The sequence below is a fragment of the Anticarsia gemmatalis genome, chromosome 19, assembly GCF_050436995.1.
Source record: "Anticarsia gemmatalis isolate Benzon Research Colony breed Stoneville strain chromosome 19, ilAntGemm2 primary, whole genome shotgun sequence".
NCBI classification, from domain to species: Eukaryota; Metazoa; Arthropoda; class Insecta; order Lepidoptera; family Erebidae; genus Anticarsia; species Anticarsia gemmatalis.
The window spans coordinates 3,140,773-3,153,644 of NC_134763.1; the positions used below are offsets into that span (position 1 = coordinate 3,140,773).

The window sequence follows — 12,872 nt, forward strand, 5'->3', positions numbered from 1 at the left end:
CTACATACTCACATGAAATGTTCGCTTAACACATTCGTCCAACACGATACCCCACGATACAGGCTTGCCTAGTGTGGGGACCACGGAACGTCACGAACTGTGTAACCTTGCAATACACAAAATGATCTCAGTAGTTGTAAGATAGAAGTTATAATATTTTTTTGTGTATTTAATTAAACGTTTTTTCATTTTCATTTTTCATTTTCATTTTCAACACCCAAATATAGTCCTACAACTTAGTAGAGAGCCCTGGGATGCACAATTTATCTAAATTATGATTAAGAATTCTGTGTTGTTCGAAAATAAAGCTCCTGTATCATATCATACAGGCCACCATCAGCTGTACAAACCTGCAAATTTTTTTTTTTTTTTTTTTTTTTTTTTTTAAAAAGACAACTCCCGCACTAAGAATTGCTCTTGTGTCGCGGGGACTTTTACAAACATACAAACAACGGACACAAAGCACAACCAGACCCGAAAACAATTATTTGTGGATCGCACAAATAATTGCTCAGTGTGGGAATCGAACCCACGAGCTCCCGACGCAATGGTATCGGCGTGGCGACCTAAACCACTGCGCCATGGAGGCAGTCATTGACATCTGAATTTGTTTTTCTTCGGCAACCACATACTCTGCACACAAGGCTCTCTACTAGTCAGAATATACCTCACTACACATGTCAGGTTGGTCGATACATTTACCCACTAATTCACAAAAATATATGAAGTTATGAAAGGCTTATAAAGTGTTCTGTTTTTTTCACTCCTTAGCGAAATGAAAAAGAGAAAACATATTAAAGTAGCTTTTTAACTAATATAGGTTTATAGTGTGTTTATGAATAAGAGGGTTTGACTATTGTACGAATGTATAAAGGAGCATATATAAGCGAGTCGCGGCGCTTTCACGCGGTGCGGCGCAGGCGCATACCACGGCAGATGCGGCACGCACGCTCTTCCGCAGTGCGCCCGCGTCGCCGCGCCGCGCCATGTGTGGTCAACGCTTTACGTGCTTGTCACCGCGGCTTTTTGTCAAGGGATTCTTTTTACGGTTGAAGGATTTTGTAGAGGTTTTGCTTAGGATATAGTAATGCTATCGTTATATTACCAAGTCTATTGTATTGTAAAAATAATACATTATTTTGCTATACAGGCAAAGGTTTGGAACGATGTATAATTGCTTTGGTTGTTATTAAAATCTCTTGCAGCTTTTCCATAAAGTTAAAGAAGAAAAATATTCTGCAATATTGTTCTACTAATATCTACTAATTGTAGCCTAAATGCTACTTTTGAAAAAAATATACTACTTCAAAGTTTAATATCCAATGATAATTATAATTACTGTCAAAAATGTAATGAAATGTTTTCTTTACTCTTCAGATACACTTTACAATAAAAACATACAAAATACCTTAAAAATTAAGTCATAGCAAATTACAATAACATTTTTACATATTCTAAATTGCGGAAAGGGCGAACTAAAAACCGCTCTACAATAGAGGCGGCCAGTTTCTTTTGTAAAAGACATCAACGGGGATCCTAGAGCAGAATATTAAATTCGACATTTCGCTTTTTTATTATTTTTTCTTTTAAAAAAGTAATTGCCATTATGAAACTAGACTTTGAAGTGCAGTTTTTATAAGGTTTAGTACAATTATGAATTCTAAACTGTATGTAGTGTTTCATATCTGTAGTTATGTTATATGCATATAATTATGCTTTTTTCTAATAAAAATATAAATATTCCATTAATTTAATAGTGGTTATAGCGAACAAAATGTTTTTACATATAATATGATGAATATGAAAACTTGTAGTTTTATTCAAATATAAGTAAAACGTCTTACAAGCGTTTAAGAAATTCTTAAAGTCACCCTGGATTAACACGCATAATACTTATTTATAACAAGAAATAAATTTCATGTAATCAATAAATTATGAGCTCTAGACGCATACGTTACCTTTTTACCGACTAAAATGTCCTTTTTTATTGCAGAAACAATCAATCTAACAACACTAAACGCTTGTTGGCTACCTTAACGATCATAATTTGAATAAATTAATATTAATAACATTTAGTTCAGGCTGACTTAAAAGTACCCTAGCATTTATTACATACGATACTTCGAGCATTTGTCACAGCAGGTTTCGTTTCCTATTAAGCAACAGACATTTCTTTTATTACAATGCTTTTTGACAGGATTCAAAATTTGCTAACGAAATATAGCATTTCATAACAAGACGGCAGACAAAGTAACAAAAGTACCAGCGATTGGGTAAAGCGTCGTGAAAAACAAGTCTGTCGCAAAACTCCTAAAGTTCTTATAAGACTTCCTCAAAGAAAAACATTAAAAAAGGCAAGTGAGGCAAGTCCAATTATATCTATACTAATATAATAAAGCTCAAGAGTTTGTTTGTTTGTTTGTTTGTTTGTTTGTTTGAACGCGCTAATCTCAGGAACTACTGGTCCGATTTGAAAAATTCTTTCAGTGTTAGATAGTCCATTTATCGAGGAAGGTTATAGGCTATATATCATCACGCTACTAACAATAGGAGCAGAGTATCAGAGAAAAATGTTACAAAAACGGGGAAAATTTTGACCCATTCTCTCTAATATGACGCAAGCGAAGTTGCGCGGGTCAGCTAGTCAGTTATAATCTCATCGGCGCGGCGGGCACGTGCCCATAAACTGGCAAGTTTATAGCAAGAGGATGTCTTCTAACCCTCGGCCCTCACTCCCATTAGTCCTCACGAAGGATGGCTAATTCCCTCAACGCCCGCCGCTGAGGATTGGAAAGCAAGATGCCATCGGATCCGCACGTTTTATTGTTTTAGTAGAAATAGAAGACTTACTTTTTGTTTGATGCCTGTTATTTCCTGGTAGGTAGATTGAATTGAGAAGCAAGTTTTATTCTGGAGATGGTTTTTCGCTTGTTCCAGTAAACTCGCTTAAACGGGATTGATCTAAGGGACATTTTCAGTAAAAAAGAAATTTTCCACTTTAACAAAATCGTTATTCGTTTAAGAAACGAGCGTTTTTTTCTTCTTCTTCTTCTTCTTATCGTATGGTTAGTGGTCAACCTAGTGTCAAAGTTGTTCAAGCCGCCCGAAGGCCTTTGACATGGCTTAACGACTGTTATCTTAGTAGACAACAGCCGGGACCGACTTTTTACGTGCCCTCCGAAGCACGGAGACGCCCACTTCAAATACCACTATGCGGTCACCCATCTATAGAGTGACCGCGCCAAGTGTTGCTTAACCCACAGATCGTTTACCGACCGGTGAGCGCAACTGGCTATGGGCGCCTGGCGTTTTTTTTTTTCACGAGATCACAACATCTCACAATGAAGTTCGTGTGTTTTTTAATTGCAGGCAACGCACTTCCCTCTCTCCCTCCGTGCTCAAGATCGCCCTGTTTCTTACTTCAAATAGTGTTATATGACGTCACTTTACTACTGACGTAAATTATGCCTGAATTTTGATAATGACTTAAAGAAAGCGTATGTTCAAGGTTAATTCAAATACTTTTCCTTTCCTCCTATATCAACTAACAAAAGTTTCCTCGTAAAATACGTTATGACGTTGACACAATCAAAGGTCATGTTTATTAGGTATGATTTAAAGCTGAACTGCTCTGACGGTATCCGAAAAACAGCTCATAGAGGAAAATTGTATTTTTTGCATTATGTATACGATACCTGCCGCTTATATTTACGCCGGCTTTTGACTATAGGCTTTACCTAATACATTATATATGTTGAGTTACAGTGAGAACACCAATCGAGGAATATAGTGCATGAAATATAATAGAGCTTTTACTCGCGACTTCGTTCGCGTGAAAAGATTTCCAGAAAAGCATCCTCTGTGTTAAACTATACATGGATCTAAGTAGTTTTTTCGTGAAAGAGTAACAAACATAATCATAGTCACAAACTTTCGCATTTCTCGTACAAAATCTATGATGAGCGACAAAATATTATATCTCTATACTTATAACCTATTCTATAGTCAAAAGTGGATTCTATGTCCACTGCCATTGCCTATTTTATAAGTAATATGTATGTAGTTACAAGTTGCGGACATTTTAAGCTACGTTAGGTAACTCGGTTCTCACGGAGACGATAGCCTCTAAAATATTGCTTAGTCGTTAGGCATCCGTACTTTCTTGCATTCTCTAACATATTGGAGTATAAACAAGGCTTTTACAACGCAAGACCATATTCGTAGTTCTGTGAAAGTCATATATTTTAGTACAACCTGACCAGTTCTGAAAGATTCAAGTTTGTTAGTGCGAAACGGCAATCGTTAAATGAAGTACATCTTCTGTTGTATGGTATTGAACATTGCTGTTTAAAAAACTATCATATGCCCCTTTTTGGAGACTCGTACTATCTGTGCACAAAAAAGTATTGAAATTGGTTCAGTGGTTTCGGTATGAAGAAGAGACAATCAATTGTGGAATCTAATACGTTCTAATAGGAGTTGTCATCTCCTATTAGAATTAGAACCTGCATTGCAAAACCTAAAGGATTGGGTTTCTACCATAACGCTATTGTCTCTCTAACTTTCTACGTCGTTGTGAAAAGGCGCTCACCGTGTTTTCTGATAGGTTCATCCTTAAGGACTCATCTGCTATGCATGCTCAAAATGGTTACCCATTATCTTATTAACATACGGATATGGTGTAAAAAAGGAATGTTTTGGAAAGTTTGCGAGACTGGTCAAATTCATTAAGGTATTGATCATACAGAAGGAGATCTACACTAGAGACAAAGGTTGGTACGTAGAGAAGTTTTTACGCAATGTGAAGATGTATAGCAGAGCAAGTCATCCAGAATTCAGGCATGAAACAGCTGAACTATACATTTTAGATTCGGACCCGTGTGATAGGCATCGTACGACCAACATATGACTGAAAAAAGCCTCTGAGGAGGGAGGCATATGTCGCTGTATTTAGGGCAACAACTCGGTACATCTCAGGCTTTACGGCTGTAGGCGGGTTCCCACGGTAGGTAGGACTTTTTAATAAAATTTTCATCTGTCGATATGTACGTCGGTGTTCAAGTGATCCGCACGGAGGCAGTGTCCGGCCGGGTACATATTAATGAGAGCAGGTAGCGGGCGGGGCGGCGGCGGGGGGCGGGAGGCGAGGGGCGCGGTGTGCTCTCGCGATGGTTGTTATGGCAACGCGACGCGGCCTCGGGCGCGGTATTACAATGAAGGCTACGATACTTGCGGATCAGGGAGCGGGGAAGCGTCGCAGTTCATATCAAACATATTTTTTTGTTTAGTTCCTTTTCTATATCACTAAAAAATAAAGGCGGTTCCTGTATACTATGTAGAAATACGACGTAATTATAAGTTAGCCTAACCGTGTCAGATATAATAACTTTAAGTAGAACCGGTATTGTAGCTCAATTACAATTATCCTGTCTGACTTTACAATGTAAGTCAAAGCCATATAAGGTGCGAAATATAATTAAAAACTTACAAAATGAACCAATTTCCTTATGCCTGATTAGTTTATGAAACAAAATATATTGGAAAGAATATTCTGAACAAAGTTATATCAAACAAAGAGCAGCTCCATGAGCTAGAACGCTGCCCGTCACGCGGTCACAGCGCCACCCCTATCTGGAGTCGCGCGTGATACTCGCGGGGGTGGCAGTAGGAGGGGGTGGCGGGGGGCTACGTGCCACGACAAAAAACCCAGCGCTGACCCGAGTCCAGCCGCCATAAAGAGCCGGCGAGCGTAATAAGTAGAGAAGCGAATATACCTCTTTTTTGGACGAAAGACGAGGACGAATTTTATTTTTAGTGCGCCTTTTTTTAATTGGAAAATAATTTTTGGAAGTTTATTTCATGTGCTTGATAATTGGTCAAATTTTCAGTAAAGTTCTGGACGTGAACTCTATATTTGGTACCGCTTCTAACGGTAGAAATAGTCTTAGAAATAGTCTTCATTTTTGTTGAAAAATATATGATCCTCAAAGTATTTAGTTCATTATACATACTTTTGCACAATATTAGAATGATTTTCAAATACGATACAAAGCAGCTCAACATCCTTTACTAATCCAGTTCCGAACCGAACATACAAACCAGGAAAACGAAGTCAAAGATCTTTGTCTCAAACTTTACCATTTCGTTTTTGGTCCTCGAGAACCCAAACACAACGCACATAAGATTCGTCTCGAAGGCCGAATCGTCCCCCCACTAGTAATAAGCTCCCCTTTGCTTGCCTTGCTTTCTGTCGCAAATGGCGCTCAAAGGAACGCACGTTCGCGCGCTCTAATTTCGAGGCGATCGTTTGACTCGGAATGACTCGGCCCCGACTATTGATTCGATATTGCTTGTTATCGGGATCGAGTCGTGTGCGCTTACATCAGTATTGTCATTGTAATCATTTATAGATTAGTTACGTGACTATGATTGTGTTATGAAACGATTCGTCTTTCACTGCAGGTCCAGTGGGTAAGGACATTTGAGTGACTTTAAGTAAACAATCAATGAATGTGATGCTACAGTATCGTAACAGGTGGAGTATACGAAAGATCTGTGACGCGCAGAATACCTAAATGAAACAGGCTTTTTCATACTCGAAAAACAAAGACTATTAGAAATACACTGAAAAGCAAACAAACTGAAAACACTAAACCTGAAAGATGAGAACGAGAGTTGGTCAAACTAATCAAATGCATTTCTATCCGGTAGCTAAAACATCTTACATGGGGTAGCCACTGCCCTGCGATAATCCTAGTATAATAAGGTGAACCTGCATAATGATACTGAACTACCTACAAAGAAATGACGACCAGTCGTAATACCACCAACTTTAGACAAGAATAGATTGTTTGGTAACTGCCTTAACTAGGCACCTTCTGATATTTCTACATCTTAGGACTTTTTCAAAAGACAATTCTGGAGATGCCCGCCTCTTCTCCAGGGGATGCTGGGCTTCATGAAATAGGCTAGAACAACTTACGAAGAGCATGGCTGAAGGAGGAATCTAAAAAAACTTTTCAGTGATGTAAATAGATCTATCTCAAGGTATACAATATGGACCAACCATAAATCAGAACAACAACCTACCGACCGACAAAGAACTAAAAAATGCAGTACATTATAATTGTTTACATAAGTAAGATAAACTGTTACGTGTACTGTGATGTAAGCAGAACGTCTGGCACCAATCATTACTTCATCACCGGCCGATTGTTACGTCAAATTGTCGCAAAATCTATGCAGGAAGGAAAATATGTATATTGTTTTTCCTCATTTGTCATCAATTTAACACTGCAACGTATTATTTTTAATACGCTTTTCCTTACGTATGTGTGATTTTGATATCGTCATAGCTTAATTTGGCTTCTGACGTCGTGTGTAGTAAATATTATTTGACTTTGTAGATGATTTTAATTCTGGATAGTTTTTTTTAACATAAGTTGTTGTAGTAACTTATTTAAAAGCATAGTTTGTTTTGCTTTAATTTAAATATGAGAAGTATGTGATTTGTTTTCTAAATGTTTCTTCGTACAAACGACCACTGTCATGTAATAGACTTAGGCCTTATACTGTAGTTGCTACGGTAATAGGGTATTAACAAAAGTCTAACATCTCCAAAAGATTCCAATTAGATTTCACATTAACTGGTTCCCTTTAGTCGTTCTTTGCAAGAATAACATACTAACTGTTTACTTAACTATACATTAAGAAAGTCTGAAGAAAACGTTCAGCTAGTTTTATTTCCAAGGCGAAGGTAAAACTAATATTATAATTTAGCTTTAACTTACACATACAGTTATACACTTTGTAAACAATGAAACTATGTTATTTCGTGTACCGACGGACTACTGCGCTATCACTACAAACTGTCTGACAAAACAGTAATATTTTAACATAAAATATGAATAAGTCAGTGAATGAGTGATAATACTCGTGCTCACGTCATTTATCCAACAGACTTGAATACAGTCCGTCTCAACAATCATAACATTTTAATAATTTACTTTTCAAGTTAAAAGCCTTCATTTGTATAAATTTAATACACGAGGGCACATCAACAGTCATTCATCGCCCCGACGCCGATACTATCGCACACATTTGAATACAGATACCATCAGTACGTCCCAAACTTGATGGAAAACGTATCACGGGCTACAACTAAACCATTATCACCTGTTACATCGCTCAACACATTACGCTCCAGTGCGCGGAAGCCTTTATCCCTCATAAACACATATAATTTGAGTACTTTAACAACAATCTAACACAGACATCATTGGGCCAATAGAGAGGGCCATTAACGAAGTTGCAAACCGAGCTCAACAGGTGGCGCTATTCGTTTCAATATCTACAAAACTTTCCGACGCAACTCAATAAATCGACCAGTTTCAGTTGAACTCTAGATCTGCCATTCGTATGCCCAATTTCAACTGTTAAAAGGAAGGGTGGAGGGTCGTTTTAAACTGGCCTTTCTTTGCCCTGTTGTTATTATCATTGCCCTTTATGTTTCGTTCCAATTTGAACTTTATCGGGTGGAACTAGAAGTTATTTTGTTGTGTGATAATGGGCAATTGTCGTATTCAGCAGTTTAGCGATACGTTTTGTGTTGAAAACGTTTTATAGACATGTTAGTGGTCGTTGAGATCAGCTGTTCTTGAGATGTTTGTTTTCTTTGTTATGCTCTATGTTTTTATGTTGCAGTAACCCTTTTTTGCTTGGAAGGAAACTGTATTCAATCAGTGCGCTTGGACGGGTCGCGCCACGTGTGAATTTCAATGTAATATCTTGAACATTGTGTTGCATGTCGATTTAGTTCTTGAAGTTTAATAGGTACAAATATTTTGACTTTTGTAGAGTAGATTTAAACTTTTAAAATTTTATTAATGTAGTGTTGACAGCCATACTGAAAACTCCAGTGGTCATGGTCACCAGTCGGAAACACTACCGACACTCGCGCCTCAAAGACAGTCTTAGGACTATTTATTTATCTATCATATGGCTAGTGGTCAACCAAGTGTCAAAGTTGTTCAAGCCCGAAACGCCTTTGACATGGCTTAACACCTGTTATTTAGAGGGACACGGAAGCACGGAGACGCTCAGTTCAGATATCACTATGCGGTCACCCATCTATAGATTGACCGCGCCAACGGTTGCTTAACCCAAAGAACGTTGACCGACTGGTGAGCACAACTAGCTATGAGTATTCCTAAGACTACATCGGCATCTTTGAATACCAACCTAAATCGTTTATTGATTTTGATTTTCAAGTGCATATTTACCCGTAGTTTTTGCAGTGTCGCCCGCATGCTTATATCAAGTAGTGTAAAAAACAGACGCCAGCATCATCCGGGTCACGGACTCTCATGGTTTATGCTGATGGTAACCATTGTGGCTAAGAAGGTTTAGGTCATATGAAAATATTCACAAATCTCAATTTTTCAATAGATAGGGTAATTCAAGAGCAAGGTTTATGCGTAAAAGTTGTAAAGGTTGTTTTTGTAAAATAACTGTTTAAATCGGGCAAAGTCGGGGTAGGCTGCGAGTTTGAAATAAAGTAGTAAGTTGATTAATTAGGTAAACAGTTGGTATGCATTTGTAAGTTTAAATTAATTTTGGATGGATTAGATGGTTGGATGGAGTAACTTTTTTTTATGACCATCGATAACGCATGAACGGGTCTAACAGTATGCATTCTTTGGGGATAGCAGCTAGAGCCATACAAAATAAGTCATTTCAGAACGTCTATCCCCGCAGACTTGATTAGGTTAACTACGGTTAGTTCTTTTGGACATAATTACTTCAAAATATCAATTCAATTTTAGACAAATCATGCATTCCGAGGCTCTCTACGAGTATAATAGACTCGACTCCCGAACTATGTTAAAAATATACGTGTCAGTCACCGCAGATGATAGTAAAGTCTGTCTTCACACAGGATTCGTCCTTACTAAGAGTCGGGAAGACTTCATGAAGAGAAAACATACTGTAGATCATCTTAATTTGATCACCACACTCCATATCGTGCCCGGCAGCCATAACTATAACTGTAAACGGTAACACGTTCACCTTTAAATTATTCCTTCCGGACCGGTGTCATCTGCAATATGTAGCGGTGTTCTCTCGAAATTGAAAGACAAAAAAAAATATTTAGGATACTTACTACAAATTAAAAAAATGACGATATTATTATATGTGAATTGCGTTAATCGTCTGAACAGGTTTGGATGACATTCTAACATTTTTTTTATTTCTGCGCGGACGTAATCAGATGATAATGATTCATCCATTTAGGATAATGATAAAAAACCATCCAGAAGCACACCTGCAAACATAGTATCACGCCAATCATACCTAAAGGCGTAGACAGAAGTGTATGAAATACACCCGTTTCTACTTTCTCCATCAACAATGTTAGTCCGTTGTAATAAGGGTCTAGTCTGTTGCCATATACCTGATACGCTACCAGACTAAGGACAACGATTGAGAAAAATCTATTATAAGTAAGAAAAAGAGCAAAACTTTATCCAACCTGGAAATTGCACCTGCTCAGCAATTGGACTAACCGACCGCGCCTCTGCGGCAGTCATCCTGAATAGTTCATCCTTAAGCATTTAATTTAATAATTCAGGTAATTGTTTAAGCTTAAAATAGAGTCAGACGTATCAAAAGAGAAGCAAAAGAAGAGGAAAACTGCGACTTGAAAAAGACGATCAATATCTCACACGCAAATTGTAAACGTATCGACGAATGATCTTTAAATCAATGCCATTGAGATCACTACCAAGAACACGGACATAACTCAGCCAATTGACGTAAAAAGGGAAAAACACCGTTCTATTCTATGACTTATAAAACACTAAGATATATCCGCGGATTCACACGTCGATTGAGTTTTTTCAAATGTATATTTGACCACGAAACCTATAAATTGCTCTTAAAGAAGGATTTCCAGCAAAAGGAGCATATTTTCTTAAATTGAACCAACTGACGAAAGACTATCCTTAAAGACTGATTTTCACTTTGCATCTTTATTACCTGTTGCATATACGAAAGCTACAAATGCATAGTTAAACACCATTTAGACAATACAAACTTCTAATTGCTTTTTAAACAAGTAGATGCACAATCAAAATACTTTTTCATAAATGTATAGTACCTATTACTTATAGATGTAAGAGTGCGCCACGACGCGAGGACACGATGCACAAACAATTCGATCCGTGTTATTTAGCGGCGCGGGCGCGGGCGACCGTGAGTCATTCGTCGCGGGCGCAGCGGCCGCTCACCGCGTGCGCGTAACATGCGCGCGTCGCCCGGTCACCGTCAGCCGTGCGCAAACGTGCCGAACCGAACCTAATGCTTGACACACAGACTAGCGTGACGCACTCGCTAGTGACAAATGATTTAAAACTTGATTTGTAACTAAGCTATTTATATCTTTATTTTGTCTATAAGAAGAAGAAAATCATTTATTTCAGCATGATAACATACTAACTTCATATAGTCTCTCCGTTTTCAGGTAGGTAGGGGCCTGCGATAATCATAATCTTCAAAAAACTTCTTTTGATAAATTTATATACATTTTTCAGCAATAATTGGTGATAGAAGAGTTAATAAGCATGTATTTCGAATGACCACTTTAAGCTGTAGATCAATATTATGAAAACGATTTATTAAGCAGATATAAGATAATCTGTTTAGTTGATTATAAATCATATCACGATACACTGTTATCTGATAAATACGCATTATAGGGCTTCGATACTAGATTACGAATTATGTAATTTGCGAAAAATCTTTATTCAGACATTGCATGGTGACATGTATCAAAACAGGAAACAAACGTAGCATAATCAATTGCATTACACAAAAATATAAAATTCGATTGCCGTTTATTAAAGAAGCACATATTGACGCAACCCGTTTACGCTTCCGCTTGCGTCTCCACTAACGCCTGTTCTGTGACCGCTACCATATCCATTTGCACTGTCGCTAAAAACATTGCAGCTGCGAACGACGCATTGCAGTCCATGAGGACACAGGATAACGAGTATGGCGTCACGCCGCCGATATTCATACCTAATTAATTAATAAACCAGTTGCAATAACCTAACGGCTGTAAGAGATAACTTAACGACGGTCACGTTACAATTTTTTGTATTTAAGCAACGATACTGATGTAGCCTATCTTTAATCGTTAGTTATGAGTTACCACATCGAAGGTAACGTTGTTGTTTAGTACTTAAAGTGAACAATATAGACTCGTTATATAGGTCTGTCTGCTTTCAATCGTCTTATCAAATGATTTCATCATTCCCATATGTCCCAAATTCAAGGAAAAATATTTAAATAACAACCCGTTACCTTCCTTTGCATCACGCAGTTGGGTAAATTAAGGTAAATAACTGAAGATACAATTCAAACTATAAAAGAACTATTCTCGTTGACATTTTGGCCTGTGTAAAAACGCTGAACGGTTTTTCTTTTCAAAAAGCAGGCTCTAGCGCACGGTACCTACTCTAGTGTAAGATAAGTAAGGAGTGAGAATGTTAAATTAGACTTTCACGTTTGGTTCCGCGGTTGAAATATAAGGTTTTTTTCTGTATGAATATAGCTCGATTTGAGTATAAATAAAAAATGTCACGCTAACTGGACAGCAATCTACTACTTAGATAATTAGGACATCTTAGTCTAAACATTTCTTTAAGAGCAGAATAAACGTCGCGTTTTACGATAAAAATCTGGCTTCAATACTACACGTGCCTTAATAAAACTCTCAAATAAATCTGGCAACCGCCAAAATTACATACATTTACTCTGATTACGGAAACGTAATTCTTTCTCTCGCAATTCACGTGGGACCTAAGATA

The 12,872-nt window shown here is 37.7% G+C and overlaps 1 protein-coding gene across 2 annotated transcripts in view; it reads right to left on the reverse strand.

Annotated features, from left to right (window-relative positions):
* lobo (coiled-coil domain-containing protein lost boys) overlaps nucleotides 1–12,872 on the reverse strand; it is a 141,129-nt gene that overhangs the window by 96,062 nt on the left and 32,195 nt on the right. The window contains exon 1 of one of the 2 annotated variants that reach the window (XM_076126515.1): nucleotides 11,159–11,287. The exons of the other annotated variant lie outside the window; for it this stretch is intronic. The gene's annotated coding sequence lies outside the window, so the exon portion shown is untranslated. Of the gene's footprint in view, nucleotides 1–11,158; nucleotides 11,288–12,872 lie in introns of those variants that run through there. 2 annotated transcript variants of the gene reach the window in all.